Consider the following 17434-nt stretch of genomic DNA (forward strand, 5'->3'; position numbering starts at 1 on the left):
GAGGAGGCCTGGGCGGGTGCATTTTAGAAATCTGTCCTGAAATACTCTGTCTTGGGCTTCATTATTTTCATGGCCTGCTTAGGCAGAAAACTGTTATTTCCTGGAGAAAGCCCTTTATCTATTACCATAATGTTCTGTCCAGGGCTGTCAAGAGAAAATGTGGTCTTAGATTTTCAACTCAGAGGGGTTTAACTACCAGTTAATATTAAAATGAGATGTAAGATTTTCCACTGCAATTTTTTTTCCAATGCAACTTTTCCACTGCATTTCCCATGCGTGTTACATAGAGAGACAGATCTACATATACATCTGTATGTATACATATGGATACATTTATACACATATATATTAATGTAATACATATTCTAATTTGACTTTAATTACTAGTGTATGATTTAAATTAATGTTGCTTGATCACTATTTCCATGTAGTAAACTATACGTGTAATTATTTGTGTCACAAAGTCACTATTTTTCATTGTTTTTATATTAATCATAATGAAAAACAATATTAATTATCATCATTTCTCTCAAGATATCAATCTTGCCAAACTGGCATATGTATTTTTATTCATACTTTATTTTCCTATGGTAAGATACATTTCCTATGGAGGGCATCTATTTACATATTTCTTATCTTTTTTCTTATTCATTTCATTAATCATGGCCAACTGTTAAATAGTTCATCTTCCAAGGACTTTTTTTCCCCCAATGCTTTTAATGACTAAGTTACTTGGAACAGCAGCAGGAAGAAAATCTCTGAGGCAGAATCTGCTCACACAGGTTCTGACAAGTCTCAGCTCAGGGCAAATTTCCAAAGGATAATTATAGATGTCACTAAAGTTGAATTCATGATGGTCAGATTGTCAGAAATCTTATTTATAAATGCTATCATAATGCTGTAGGGGAAACTCCATTTTACTTTGGAAAAGTTTGAAATCAGCTAAGTTGCTTGAGTTGGCTTCTACCTCTGATTTAGAGTCTGAGTCACCCGTGGAGCTTTTGAAGGCTATAAATAAAAGTAAATTCAGCCCCTAATATAAACTTTCTCAGCCAGTATTTATTATTAAGTAACACTGAAGTCATTCACTCACTCACTCACTCACTCACTCACCATTTGGCACTGCTCTATGAACTACAGATAACCCAGAGTTCTCCCATCAAGACTATGAGGCAGTTAGTTACTATTACAACAATTATTTTACCAATGAAGAAATTAAAACGTGGAGAGGTCAAGTAGCTTGCCCAAAGTCACATAAGTAGTAAGTTGCAGAGTCAGAGTTCAAACCCAGGCAGCTCAACTCTTGAGTTCATGCTTATAGTCATCGTATTTCACTGCTGCTTATTCTCAGGGTCCCTTATGACCAGATATGGATCTGGATTTGTCAGGATAATATCACAAAATGGAATTCATTGCCTGGTTCTCAATTCTTACTAATTTGATTTGAATATTTCCTTTTCATCATGATTGATTTTTAGGGGATCAGACATACTGGTTGATTACTCTCTAATGAGCAAACAAATAAAAATTTGTCTCCAGTCTGGACTTTTTGGATCAGACTCCCTGATGGCTGGGGCCTGCACATCTTTGACTTTAAATAGCTTCTCTGGCAATTCTGATGCATCGCTTGCCATATAAGATCAGAAGGAAGACAGGTAGCTGTATTATTTATTTCAATATGAGGTAGACCGAGGACTCTGGAAAGCTGTGAGAGGTACTATGGGGACACGGGGATGAGAGACATTGATTCTGACTGAGAAGCCTTCTAAAGACCCGGCATATTGTAAAGTCTCTGAAGGAATACAAAATAATAAGGACCATTTACTGAATACCTCTATGAGAAGGGAAAGAGTTATGCTTGAATGCCCTCCTATAGGATAAACCTGCAGATGTTTGAAGGTAGACTTCTTACTGTTTTGCAAGAGAAGATATTTCAGTTTCCTGGTATTGAGAAATATTTAAATATTAAGTTTGCTAAGGCCTAAGACTGTAGTACCAGAGTGTTAATATTAAGTTTCTAATGTTATAACAGAATTGGCACTAACTAAAAGTGAATAATTGTTGCCCTTCTGTTTGTTCTGACATTATTTCCTCAATGCAAGAGCCTCAAACAGCCATACATTAGCATATTGGCTCCTCTATTTTTGCTTTACTTTTGTCTTTTCTGAGCTCTCTCTGGAAGCATCTTTGCTTGAGATGATTAAGGGCCCTCTACGAATCAGCATACTTATTAGAAAAGGTACAGAATGTATGGTTCTTCATATGACATATAAAATCTAGTAGATTTAATATTTTTTAATTTAATTTATTTTTTTATACAGCAGGCTCTTATTAGTCATCGATTTTATACACATCAGTATATACATGTCAATCCCAATCTCCCAATTCATCACACCACCACCCTCTGCTTTCCCCCCTTGCTGTCCATACATTTGTTCTCTACATCTGTGTCTCAATTTCTATCCTGCAAACTGGTTCATCTGTACCATTTTTCTAGGTTCCACATATACGTGTTAATATACGATACTTGTTTTTCTCTTTCTGACTTGCTTCACTCTGTATGACAGTCTGTAGATCCATCCATGTCTCTACAAATGACACAATTTCATTCCTTTTTATGGCTGAGTAATATTCCATGTATATATGTACCACATCTTCTTTATCCATTCGTATGTCAGTGGGCACTTAAGTTGCTTCCATGACCTGGCTATTGTAAATAGTGCTGCAATGAACATTGGGGTGCATGTGTTTTTTGAATTATGGTTTTCGTAGGGTATATGCCCAGTAGTGGGATTGCTGGGTTGTATGGTAGTTCAATTTTTAGTTTTTTAAGGAACCTCCATACTGTTCTCCATAGTGGGTGTATCAATTTACATTCCCACCAACAGTGCAAGACATTCCCTTTTCTCCACTCCCTCTCCAGCATTTGTTGCTTGTAGATTTTCTGATGATGCCCATTCTAACTGGTGTGAGGTGATACCTCATTGTAGTTTTGATTTGCATTTCTCTAATAATTAGTGATGTTGAACAGTTTTTCATGTGCTTCTTGGCCATCTGTATGTCTTCTTTGGAGAAATGTCTATTTAGGTCTTCTGCCCATTTTTGGATTGGGTTGTTTGTTTCTTTAATATTGAGCTGCATATATATTTTGGAGATTAATCCTTTGTCCATTGATTCGTTTGCAAATATTTTCTCCCATTTTGAGTGTTGTCTTTTCCTCTTGTTTATGGTTTCCTTTGCTGTGCAAAGGCTTGGAAGTTTCATTAGGTCCCATTTGTTTATTTTTGTTTTTATTTCCATTACTCTAGGAGGTGGATCAAAAAAGATCTTGCTGTGATTTATGTTTTCCAGAGAGTTTTTATCATAAATGGTTGTTGAATTTTGTTGAAAGCTTTTTCTGCATCTATTGAGATGATCGTATCATTTTTCATCTTCAATTTGTTAATATGGTGTATCACATTGATTGATTTGCATATATGGAAGAATCCTTGCATCCCTGGGATAAATCCCACTTGATCATGGTGTATGATCCTTTTAATTTGTTGTTGGATTCTGTTTGCTAGTATTTTGTTGAGGATTTTTACATCTATATTCATTAATGATATTGGTCTGTAATTTTCTTTCTTTGTAGTATCTTTGTCTGGTTTTGGTGTCAGGGTGATAGAAGCCTCATAGAATGAGTTTGGGAGTGTTCCTTCCTCTGCAATTTTTTGGAAGAGCTTGAGAAGGATGGGTGTTAGCTCTTCTCTAAGTGTATGATAGAATTCACCTGTGAAGCCATCTGGTCCTGGACTTTGGTTTGTTGGAAGATTTTTAATCACAGTTTCAATTTAATTACTTGTGATTGGTCTGTTCATATTTTCTATTTCTCCATGGTTCAGTCTTGGGAGGTTATACCTTTCTAAGAATTTGTCCATTTCTTCCAGGTTGTCCATTTTACTGGCATAGAGTTGCTTGTAGTAGTCTCTTAGGATGCTTTGTATTTCTGCTGTGTCTGTTGTAACTTCTCCTTTTTCATTTCTAATTTCATTGATTTGAGACCTCTCCCTCTTTTTTTTGATGAGTCTGGCTAATGGTTTATCAATTTTATTTATCTTCTCAAAGCACCAGCTTTTAGTTTTATTGATCTTTGCTATTGTCTTCTTTGTTTCTACTTCATTTATTTCTGCTCTGAGCTCTATGATTTCTTTCCTCCTGCTAACTTCTGGGTTTTCTTTGTTCTTCTTTCTCTATTTCCTTTAGGTGTAAGGTTAGATTGTTTATTTGAGATTTTTCTTGTTTCTTGAGGTAGGCTTTTATAGCTATAAACTTCCCTCTTAGTACTGCTTTTGCTGCATCCCATATGGTTTGAATCTTCGTGTTTTCATTGTCATTTGTCTCTAGGTATTTTTTGATTTCCTCTTTGATTTCTTCAGTGATTGCTTGGTTATTTAGTAACATATTGTTTAGCCTCCATGTGTTTGTGTTTTTTACGTTTTTTTCCCTATAATTGATTTCTAATCTCATAGCGTTGTGGTCAGAAAAGATGCTTGATATGATTTCAGTTTTCTTAAATTTACTGAGGCTTGATTTATGAGCCAAGATGTGACCTATCCTGGAGAATGTTCTGTGCGCACTTGAGAAAAAAGTGTAATCTGCTGTTTTTGGATGGAATCTCATATAACTATCAATTAAATCTATCTGGTCTATTGTCATTTAAAGCTTGTGTTTCCTTATTAATTTTCTGTTTGGATGAACTGTCCATTGGTTTAAGTGAGGTGTTAAAGTCCCCCACCATTATTGTGTCACTGTCGATTTCCTCTTTTATAGCTGTTAGCAGTTGCCTTATGTATTGAGGTGCTCCTATGTTGGGCTCATATATATTTATAATTGTTATATCGTCTTCTAGGATTGATCCCTTGATCATTCTGTGGTGTCCTTCCCTGTCTCTTGTAACATTCTTTATTTTAAACTCTATTTTATCTGATATGAGTATTGGTACTCCAGCTTTCTTTGACTTCCATTTGCATGGAATATCTTTTTCCATTCCCTCAGTTTCAGTCTGTATGTGTCCCTAGGTCTGAAGTGGGTCTCTTGTAGACAGCATATATATGGGTCTTGTTTTTGTATCCAATCAGCAAGCCTGTGTCTTTTGGTTGGAGCATTTAATCCGTTCATGTTTAAGGTAATTATCGATATGCATGTTCCTGTGACAATTTTCTTAATTGTTTTGGGTTTGTTTTTGTATGTCCTTTTCTTCTCTTGTGTTTCCCACTAAGAGAAGTTCCTTTGGCATTTGTTGTAGAGCTGGTTTGGTAGTGCTGAATTCTCTTAGCTTTTGCTTGTCTGTAAAGCTTTTGACTTCTCCATCAAATCTGAATGAGATCCTTGCTGGGTAGAGTAATCTTGGTTGTAGGTTCTTTGTTTTCATCCCTTTAGGTATATCATGCCAGTCCCTTCTGGCTTGTAGAGTTTCTGCTTAGAATTCAGCTGTTAACCTTATGGGAGTTCCCTTTTGTGTTATTTGTCATTCTTCTCTTGATGCTTTCAGTAATTTTTCTTTTTCTTTAATTTTTGCCAATTTGATTACTATGTGTCTCGGCATGTTTCTCCTTGGGTTTATCCTGTATGGGACTCTCTGTGCTTCTTGGACTTGGGTGACTATTTCCTTTCCCATGTTAGGGAAGTTTTCAGCTATAATCTCTTCAAATATTTTCTCGGGTCCTTTCTCTCTCTTTTCTCCTTCTGGGGCCCCTATAATGCGGATGTTGTTGTGTTTAATGTTGTCTCTGAGGTCTCTTAGTCTGTCTTCATTATTTTCATTCTTTTTTCTTTATTCTGTTCAGCAGCAGTGAATTCCATCATTCTGTCTTCCAGGTCACCTATCCTTTCTTCTGCCTCAGTTATTCTGTTATTGATTCCTTCTAGTGTATTTTTCATTTCAATTATTGTATTGCTCATCTCTGTTTGTTTGTTCTTTAATTCTTCTAGGTCTTTGTTAAACATTTCTTGCATCTTCTCGATCTTTGCCTCCATTCTTTTTCGAGGTCCTGGATCATCGTCACTATCATTATTCTGAATTCTTTTTCTGGAAGTTTGCCTATCTCCACTTCATTTAGTTGTTTTTCTTGGGTTTTATCTTGTTCCTTCATCTGGTACTTAGCCTTCTGCCTTTTCATCTTGTCTATCTTTCTATGAATGTGGTTTTTGTTCCACAGGCTGCAGGATTGTAGTTCTTCTTGCTTCTGCTGTGTGCCTTCTGCTGGATGAGGCTATGTAAGAGGCTTGTCCAAGTTTCCTGATGGGAGGGACTGGTGGTGGGTGGAGGTGGCTGTTGCTCTGGTGGACAGAGCTCAGTAATACTTTAATCCCCTTGACTGCTGGTGGGTGGGGCTGGGTCCCCTCCCTGTTGGTTGTTTGGCCTGCGGAGACCCAACAATGGAGCCTACCTGGGCTCTTTGTTTGGTCTAATGTCAGACTCTGGGAGGGCTCAGGCCAAGGAGTACTTCCCAGAACTTCTGCTGCCAGTGTCCTTGTCCTCATGGTGAGACACAGCCACTCTGTGCCTCTGCAGGAAAACCCCCAACACTAGCAGGTAGGTCTGGCTGAGTCTCTATGGGGTCACTGCTCCTTCCCCTGCGTCTTGATGCGTACACTACTTTGTGTGTGCCCTCCAAGAGTGTAGTCTCTGTTTCCCACAGTCCTGTCGAAGTCCTACAATCAAATCCCTCTAGCCTTCAAAGTCTGATTCTCTAGGAATTCCTCCTCATGTTGCCGGACCCCCAGGTTTGGAAGCCTGACGTGGGGCTCAGAACCTTCACTCCAGTGGGTGGACTTCTGTGGTTTAAGTGTTCTCCGGTTTGTGGGTCACCCACCCAGCAGTTATGGGATTTGATTTTTATTGTGATTGCACCCCTCCTCCCATCTCATTGTGGCTTCTCCTTTGTCTTTGGATGTGAGGTATTTTTTGGTGAGTTCCAGTGTCTTCCTGTTGATGATTGTTCAGCAGTTAGTCGTGACTCCAGTGTTCTCACAAGAGGGAGTGAGAGCATGTCCTTCTACTCCGCCATCTTGAACCTGTCTCTGATTTAATATTTTTGATGTTTGGTATAGGCTGTTGGGAGCACAAGGGTATCTGCCTTTGGTCTCTTTGAAATACAATAGTCCCCCGCTTATCTGTGGTTTTGCTTTCTGTGATTTCAGTTACTCATGGTCAACCATGGTCTCTATGACTAGAAATAAACAATTCATAAGTGTTAAAATGTGCACCATTCTGAGTAGTATGATAAAATCTGGTGTCTTCCTACTCTGTCCTGGCCAGGATGTGAATCATCCCTTTGTCCAGCATATCCACACTGTACACACTACCCGCCCCTTAGCATAGGAAAAAACATAGTATATATTTTAATGTTCAGTGCTATCCACGATTTCAGTCCTCCACTGGGGGTCAGATAAGGAGGGGCTACGGTATAGAGTCTAAGGCAAGGCCCCTAGAAAATGTAAAATTCTGCCCGTAATCTTTTTGTAATGTATTTTGTCCTAGTGATCAGAGAAGGCTGGAATTGAAGAAGTTATTGTTTAATACTAGTGGGTATAAAACCTTGGTAATTTTTTTCTCTCAGTCAGGCATGGAGGACTAAATCATTGTTTGACTCCCATACATACTAGATGCCATGTGGAATAGAATGCTCCCTAAAGTTTTCTTAGCTGAAATCTGTTTTCTTTTGGTTTGTCTTTGGGTCTTTGTGAGGTGATAACTGCTAAGATGAAGAGCTTTAATACTGGCAGTACCTTCATCCACAAGGACCTGGCTCTCTGTAGGCTGCTGTTTTGTCCCTCTCAAAGTTTCACACCCAGAATGAATCACAGTAGACAGTGATTCTCATTTGTCCAGGACTCATATCAATCATTGCAGTTATGAAGTTGTATAGGGAAGCACAATGGTCATAACATAATATTCACTAATTAACTATAATTGATGTAACCATTTGTCCAATGCAAATTAATTGCAAAATCAATTTGAAAACTATGCAAAGCATAGAATTTTATGAATTCATTAAAGTGAAATTGGAGAACTATTCCAATCACATGGGCAACTGTTGTAAAAGGAGAATTTGACAAGATTATATCCATTAAAGTAAAAAAAAAAAGTAGAGGATAATATGTGCTTCAAAGAGGATGATTTGAAGAAAAAATGATCAGGAGATGTCTTTTTGAAAATTGTAATAGACAATTAATTTTCTTTTTGCAAAGATTTATAATTGTGAGGAAAGTTTAAACAAAAATGAAGGTCATTCTACAGTAATGCCAGACAATTATGTTGGTTGAATTACACCAAAATCAAACAAAAGGCTATGTTTTTTTTGGTTTATTCTAAAAAGTTACAAAGTTGCAGTTATAACATAAATTCAGTACACATAAGATAAACTTATTTTCCTTATGTTCAGTTTCATTATTCAACATAAAATCCCTAATCAAACTATCATTTTGTTTGCTATGTACTATGACATTTTGCTTAATTTGTATCAGTCTGGGTCTTGGCTAGAAGCAGAAGGCACTGTCAAACTGGTAGTCGAGGAGAGTTTACTATTTACAAAGGTCTGGAGAGGTTTTAGAGAAAGTCCCAAGGGATAATACAGTACCATGGTGCTAGCAATAGTGGGAAACCACAACCTCTCCTAGGATTGAGGAATCAGTTGGAGAGAGCAGTTACTTGAACTCAGAGTACTGTACGGAGAGCGCCATCTTTGGTAGGGAATGGGGACACAGCCAGCTCATGGTGATCACACAGGGAGGAAGCCGGAAAATAAACACTCTTACTTCACTCTCCTCCTGTCCTCTCTTCTCCTGCCAGTGCCTCAAAATGGCCAAAACTAGTTAGAAGCCTGAGTGCAAATAGATCCATTTTCTTTGGCACGGAGCAGGGTGCAGAAAGATGGAAAGTAGAAGTGGTGAGGGCACATGGAAAATTTAACACACCCTTTGAAATGGATTACTTTTATTATTTATTATTTTAAATTAATTTTTATTGGACTATAGTTGATTTACAATGTTCTGTTAGTTTCTGCTTTACAGCAAAGTGAATCAGTTATACATATACATATATCCACTCTTTTTTAGATTCTTTTCCCATATAGGTCATTACAGAGTGTTGAGTAGAGTTCCCTGTGTTATACAGTAGGTTCTTATTAGTTATCTATTTTATATATAGCAGTGTGTATATGTTAATCCCAATCTCCCAGTTTATCCCTCCTCCACCTTCCCCTTTTCCCCTGGGCAACCATAAGTTTGTTTTCTACATCTGTGACTCTATTTCTGTTTTGTAAATAAGTTTATTTGTACCATTTTTTAGATTCCACATATAAGTGGTATCATATGATATTTGTCTTTCTCTGTCTGACTTACTTCACTCTGTATGACAGTCTCTAGGTCCATCCATGTCATTGCAAAGGGCATTATTTCATTCTTTTTTATGGCTAATATTCCATTGTATATATGTATAGTACCACATCTTCTTTATCCATTCATCCATTTGATGGATATTTAGGTTGCTTCCATGTCCTAGCTATTGTAAATAGTGCTGCAGTGAACATTGGGGTGCATGTATCTTTTCGAATTATGGTTTTCTCCGGATATATGCCCAGGAGTGGGATTGCTGGATCTATTTTTACTTTTTAAAGGAACTTCCATACTGTTCTCCATTGCGGCTCTGCCAATTTACATTCCCAACAACAGTGCAAGAGGATTCCTTTTTCTCCACACCCTCTCCAGAATTTACTTTTTGTAGACTTTTTGATGATGGCCATTCTGACCGGTGTAAGGGGATACCTCATTGTAATTTTGATTTGCATTTCTCTAATAATTAGTGATGTGGATTACTTTTAAGTGGACTTTTTGTCAGAACCTAATATCCTCAGATAAAGAAGGTGGCTTCCTGTGCTCAAGGAGTGTTTGGCCAGCATAAAATAATGGGACTTTTAATGGCTTATTTAGGACATGTTTTAATGTAAGATTAAAATAACATTTATAGTCACAATGTGTACTTTTACTGAACAATTACTGACACGGTAATATCCTTCAGAATTCCTCATTCACACTGCTGCCCTATCCTGCCTCTCCAATTTTGCATTTGGGAAGTTGACTGTTTGGAGCTATGTGTAAGATGACGTTTATTCAAATTAAGTTTTGTGGTATTCAGTTTGGATCATAATTTCAGTCTTCTGGGATCTTTCTGGAACCTGATATTTTCCATCTATCTTATCAGCTGCTCCTCCCAGCTTTTTGTCATGCTTAAATATGATCAGCTGCGAATGATCGTCCAGTGACTGATAATAATGTTACTTTGGGCATGGCTGTGGATGGACTCCTGATGCAGATTACTACAGACTCTACTCTAGGATGACAATAATTCAGTTTATTAGTAAGGTTAGACTAAGTTGTGCTGCAGTAACAATTAACCCCTGACATCTCAGTGGCTTTCCATAACAAATTTTATTTTTCACTTATGCTTCAAGCTTACTCCATGTCCTTCTACTCATATTTCACTGGCTGGAACTAGTTTTATGACCCCAATCTATCCATAAGGCAGTTAAACATATGGAGGAATGCAAGAATATTTAGTGAGCATTAAATTTTAGTATCTTTTAGATGAAGTCCTGTGACCAAGTCCACCTGACACTACTCTTATCTCATCTACATTGAATCCACCTGACACTGCTCTTATCTACATTTCTCCATCTTCTAATGACTGTTGTCATTTACTGAATGCACTTATAGAATAGCAATTATTAAGCATATACTCTATAATTTAATCTTTATGACCATCCAGTGGGATAGGTAGTATCATGTCCCTTTTATGAATGAGAAAACTAAAACTTAGAGGTTAACTATCTTGTCCAAGAATACACAGTCAACAAGCAGTGGAGAAAAAATTTAAACTAATCAATTCCAAACACACATATTTTCTTATTACCTATCTATCTAATCTCTTGGCCAATAATAGAATAAAAGAAAGGGTAAATCTCAGGTTACATTGAAAATAAGATGGGTTGATTTTTCATCCTGCCCAGAAATTCTTTTCTTGTACTCTGACTCACACCACTTTCTTTTACTTATATTCATACACCCTTAGCACTCATTCTCTCTCTTTTTCCATGATTAATTGGTCTCACAAGAAGGCCTGGGAAGTCACTCACATTTAAGTAATAATGACTGAATAGCTTCTTTCACTTGTAAGAGTTTTTTATTTGTTAAAGACAGATCATCCTGCAGTGAAGAGGAATAAATCTCTAGTTGTGGGATAGGAAACATTTTCAAAGGAGCTTATTTGAACAAAGACATATTATTGTTATGTCTAATATTATGTCATAGAGCTGCTAGCAGTGTGGTCTTAGGAGGTAGTAGTATAGTGTAATAGAAAGCTTGGACTTTGGGCTCTGTGGATTAATTAAATCCATGTTGTAATTCTGGAATCTATGTGACCTTGAACAATTTATTTAAATTTCTGTAATTTTAATTTTCTCATCTGTAAAATGGGGTAAATAATTCCCACTTCATGTATTTTTGTAAAGATTAAAGAGCTATTGTTTATGGTAGGTACTCAAAAATATTTGTGAAGTAAATGAATGAATGAATGATGTCTGTGATGTACCTAGCAGAGTTCTGGTACAGGAAAGATAGCACATACTTGTAAAACTGGAACAGGAGCCAGGGGAGGGTAAGAGAGGGCAAGAAAATTTGGCAAATTGGAACCAAGTGTAGAAAATAAAAAGTTTGCATTTCAAGCAGAATCATTTTTTATGTATTATAAGTTAATATGCTAATAGAGTAGATTATTTATTTTGGAATCTATCCACCAGAAATATCCAGGTATATATTGTATGTCTTATCATTATAATAAATGAGGACAATTTGCAGTGATTAGGGTGGAGTGCATGGTGGTGGTGTGACCAGCCAGGATCCTTCATTGAAATCACTGGCCCAGCCTGAGAGACATGACCAAGTAGACTGGAAAATGATAGAGAATTGCGGTCAGGTTGTTGCTATCAACACAACTTGTGATGAGTCTTGGTCATTTTTGCATTGCTGGAGTAATAACTCAAAGCGTTAAATTGTAATTATGCAGTTATTTTCTACAAATTCCATTTTGGAAATTTCAGAATTGAGAGAAAAAGCAAGAGGGTGCATCCAGCAGATGCTGGAGATATGATTGAACCTTTTTATTTTTTTTCTTTTAATCATTATGCATCTCAAGGTAAAGATATTTCAAATCTGAAAGTGCATCCAAGTAATGGGGGAAGTTTTGCTATATGAATAAAAAGGTAAACATATTAAAATAATATGTGTCTCTGACTTAGACTGGTAATTAAATAGTCCAATTGTTTGTTGGGAATCATAGTTAATATCTATATTAATGGTAAATTTATGTGGAGGAATGGACTTTATTGGGAAAGGAGATATACATTTCTTTTTTCTTCTGCTACATTAAAAGAAAGTGTTTTCTGAGTCAGCTTAAGGAACTTATCAATGGAAAATAAAAAAAGCTATTGCTCAGACTAAAGGGGCAATAGTAGTGTCTCAAGAGTTTTCAGTTGTGGTGTAACATGCCAAGAAAAACAGATGAAGTATGTATAATTTGAAAATTATATGTACTCCAAATTACTGAGACCCTAGGAGATTCCAGGGCACAGCTCCCAAGGGACATCTGAATTTTCTGGTGATATTTTACATATTCATTTAAAGCAGCCCAGTAGTCCTTGTTCTTGTCCCTCTTGTGATTACCTCTTCTCGACTCAAGATGAAGATCAGTATCTGAATTACATAATAGCATGCTGCCTTTTATTCCTAACACCCCAGGTGGCTGATGGCATTTCCCCATTTCCCTACCCAAGGAGTTAGAACAGAAATAAAACCCCATAATAATTCATATTCATGCACTGTTGATCCTCCTCCTTCGATGTTCTAATTTTTCAATCTGTTTCTATGCTGACCACATTCTTTATTGACTTATTTCAAAAAGGAAGGGCAAATTTAGGGTTTTCTTAATTGTTATTTTTAACAGATTATAAAAGAAAAATATGATTTGCAAAATATTTGTTAAATACAAAAATGTATAGAATCAATAAATCATAGATAAAATGTTATAATTAGAGGATATTTTCTTCCAGAATTTACCCTACACTTCAGGGGTTCTTTCTCAGCCTCAGCACTGTTGACATTTTGGACAGAATAATTGTTGTTGGGACATGACCTATGAATTCTAGAATGTTTACAGCATCCATGGCCTCTACTCAGCAGAGATGTCAGCAGAATCTCCCCCCACCCAGTCATAACAATCAAGAAAGTCTCCAGACATTGCCAAATGTCCCCTGAGTAGCAAAATTGCCCTCAGCTGAGAAGTATGTCCAACTATTAAAACAAAATTAGAATTTTACTGTCTGTACAATTTTATATTCTGATTTTTAGGCTAATGTTGCACAGTGGAAGTTTTCCTATATCATTAAAGATCCTTGAAAAGATAGTTTCTGTTGGCTGTATTCCCTTATATAGATAGAATACTTATTTAGCTATCTTCTCATTGTTGACCCGTTAGGTTGTTTCCTAATTGCCTTTTGGTTTATGAACAAAAATTTAATAAACATTCTTATACATAAATATTTGACCCCATCATTGGTCAGAAAATTTCTTATGTCTTTCAAAACCCATAATCTAATTTTCAAAATAACAAAGTACCTTTGAAACTAATAAGTAATTTTTCAGAACTTTGAGGTCTTAGTGGGGTGGTAGACATCTTCCACTCAAAACAAGTCAGTGGCTAAAAAATCTCTGAGTCTGTTCTTAACCTGTTTTTTGTTTGTTTGTTTTTGCTGTTTTTTTTTTAAATTTTTTTCTTCTTAACCTGTTTTGAATAAAGATTCAAAAGGTTGAGAATCCAAATAAAGCTAAGGACACATGCTTTAAAAAAAATACACATTGTTACACACATACACACACAATTTTGTACACAATTTCAGGGGGACTGAGGATTTATGAAGAATAGCCATAGACCTTAGGTTAAGGAATCCTGTTATAAAGACACCTGATCTCCACTTCACCTTTTTTAAAGGAGTAGGCATGGTGTATATTATAACCTCCACGAAGAGCAGAGGAAACCAAGATTAAGGGACATGTCCATGACCATTAATCTGGTTCTGTGTCAGAATCAGAAGCCTGGTGCCCAATGAGCCTTTATAAATTTAATGAACTACATTAAGGAAAGCTTTGGAGACACAAAAGTGAAACATTTTTTCTGGCCCTTTAGACCTGTGGTAGTACTGGACAGGTGGAGTCTAAGTTTTCTGAACTGACCTGACCCACCTGTGAAGTCCTTTTCTAATACCACCAACAGTATGCAGTGAAGGTAAAACCAATACCAAGCATGAGGCTTCTGAGAGCATTTATCTACATCTGTCCATGTCCATGAGGCTGAATATAATTTACTCCCCACTGTAGACTGAGAAATAATCATTTCTATGAGCAGTCCTCCCTGAAGTGAATTATATATTACAACACAGTGATGATGGTCATGGCCATTGCTTTTCAATATAGAGGCGGAAAAATAAAGAAAGGGAAGGTAAATAGCATCTACTGCAACAGAGCATTTACTCTTTGCCAAACACCATTCACCATTTGCTTCCATACTTTTGTTTAATCCTTACAGTAACTCTGGGAAATAATTGATATTACCATTATTTTACCAATAGTAATTCAGATGGTTGAGCCATTTGCCCAGAATCAAGGAAAGCAGAATCAAGACTTCCTCCATCTCCTTTAACACCCTGCTACCACCACCTCCAATAAAGCCTGCATTTCCTTAAAACCAGGTATATCACTTTTTGGAGAGCCTTCTAAAACACTCTTAGACGGTCATTTTATCTACTTTAGTAGACACTAATCTTGGATTTAGAAGACCTGGCTTTGTTTTCTTGCCCTTTATCACTTAGTTATGAATGATGCTGGACTAGTCACTAGTTTTCTTTGAACGTTGGTTTCCTTCTCACCACAGATGCTGTGGTACTTAATACATAATATTAAGAGCTCATATTTATTAAAATGCATTCTTAACTCTAAAGCAAAATAAAACTGTAATAGATTGACACTTTAATAGACATTTCAACTCCCTGAACTTCAATTTTCTCATTTATGGAATTGGAATTATAACTCCTATCTCACAAGGTTGTTAAATTTTTCATTCAACAAATGCTTTATGTGTATCTACTATGCACCAAGCACATTTTGTTTTGTTAGGGGAGAGGTAGTAGTGATAGACATGTAATAAACAAGCAGAGAAAACAAAATGATAATCATGATAAGTACTAAGAAAAAAATAGAGAAGCAATTGGATTGGAGGTGGAGGGTGCTGCTTTAGGTGCTGCTTTTTTTAGAGAGCTTCTCTAAGGAGGTGATGGAGACCTGAGAGCTGAAGGTTGAGAGGACACCAGAAAGGGTGCTTCTAGAGAGTGAAGACCCATGTTACTAAAAGACATTGACACGAGGCGAGAGGGCTGTATGCCTTGCTATTCAACATGTGGTCCATAGACTAGCCCATCTCCACATTCTCTGTTATTGGTCTGCAGCAAGCTTAGGAGCTTGCATAAGAGTGTAAATCAATGCAATTATTCTTTCATTGAGAAAATTTTTCTGAAAAAAAGTCAGCTGAATGTAACAGTATGCTTAGTTATATAGTTGATGTACAGCCTGGCATCCATAATGCATCATATCCCAGTAACAGTTTGCAGACTGGCTTCTTTTAGTAGAATTGGTAAGATGAAGTTGGAGAGTTGCAGAGGGCAAGGGCTAGACCGTGTAGAACCTTGAGGTCATAATAAGGTTTCTGAATTTTATTCTAAGAACAAGGGGGAACCATTGGGGGATCTAAGCAAGAGAGTAGAATGATCTGTTCTTGAGAGAAACAGATGCTCTAATGCACTTGAAAACATTTTATGGGCTGTAAAAGGATGACGAATGCGTTTTGACTTGATCATTTCATTCAATCAGGGATTTTTCTAACCATTCTGCCAACAGTCTCCTCCTGGAGTGGTCTAAAAACATATGTCATGAATCTCTTGGAGGCATATTGCAGCATGGTTTTTTTTTCTTTTTCTTTTTTGTTTGTTTGTTTTTATTGTAGCAAAGTATATGCACCATGATTTTGAGGTTATCTCTTTCCAATTCAAATGAAATCCCATGCTTGGAAAGTAAATAAGTTATATGCCTCTAGCTCAGGGGTCTCAGATCTCAAAATAAATCTCTTTTTGGCAGCATTAGTATTCCATGTTCACACCTACAGAGCTTAGTATCAATTTGCACATATTTTGCTAAAGGGAACAACTGCTTAAGATCTAGAAACTTCATATCTACACTTCATTCCCAATGGGAGTTTTAGTGTTTTTCATGATAGAAACTGGCAAGTTCATTTTGTTCTCACCCAGGATATGGCTACATCTTTTGAAAATCTATGGCGTTGATTTGTTTGCCCCAGAAATGATCACTATTTCCCTTATTCTCCTCCCTCCCTTCCTTTTTTGATTATTTCCTGACTCCCCACTCCCTCCCTCTTTCCCTCCCTCCCTTCCTTCCAAACGACTTACTGAGCATTTATACTGTGGACTAAGAACCATTTTAGGCTCTGGAAATAGCTCAGTCAACAAGACAGATGTAGTCTCTACCTAAAAGGAAATTACAATCTTGATGGGACTCAGACGAGTAACTAGAACGAGAATTACAACCCAGTATGATCTGTGCCACAGTGGGGGAAAATATAGATTGTATATTGAGAACATAAGCTGGGCATCTAACTTAGAATTGGAGTCAGGACAACTTCTGGGAGGAAAGGATGTCAAAGTTGAGGTCCAAAGAATAAAAAGTTATTATGTTGAAGGTTTGGATGTGGGTGGAGTGCTCTTGGTAAAAATTTCATGTGTGAAAACTTGGAGACAAGATAGTGCAAATGTGAGTTGCTGTAAATAAAATAAGTTAAGTGTAACTGGAGCTTTGGAGTCAAAGCAGAATTGGAGAGGGAAGAAGTCAGCTATGTAAACAAGAAACAGACCATAAAGGGCCTTATACATCAAGCTAATGAGTATAGACTTTATCTCTAAAGTGATGGAGAGTCACTGAGGGATTTCAAAAGGCAGGTGATGTGATTATGTTACTTTATAGGGAAGTTATACTGGATCTAGGAAGGAAAGTGGATTAAAGGCAGTAAGATTGGAGTTAGGAGACCACAGAGAAGGATATGTGTATGAATAAGAATGTAGAATGAACAGAATTAGAACACTATGCATGCAGGTGGTGAGATACTGTCCTTAATTAGATGCTCAGAAAGCTGCTGACTGTTTTTGTTTGTTTGTTTGTTTGTTTATATCTTTATTGGAGTATAATTGCTTTACAATGGTGTGTTAGTTTCTGCTTTATA

Source organism: Hyperoodon ampullatus (genome assembly GCF_949752795.1).
Source record: "Hyperoodon ampullatus genome assembly, chromosome: 4".
NCBI classification, from domain to species: Eukaryota; Metazoa; Chordata; class Mammalia; order Artiodactyla; family Ziphiidae; genus Hyperoodon; species Hyperoodon ampullatus.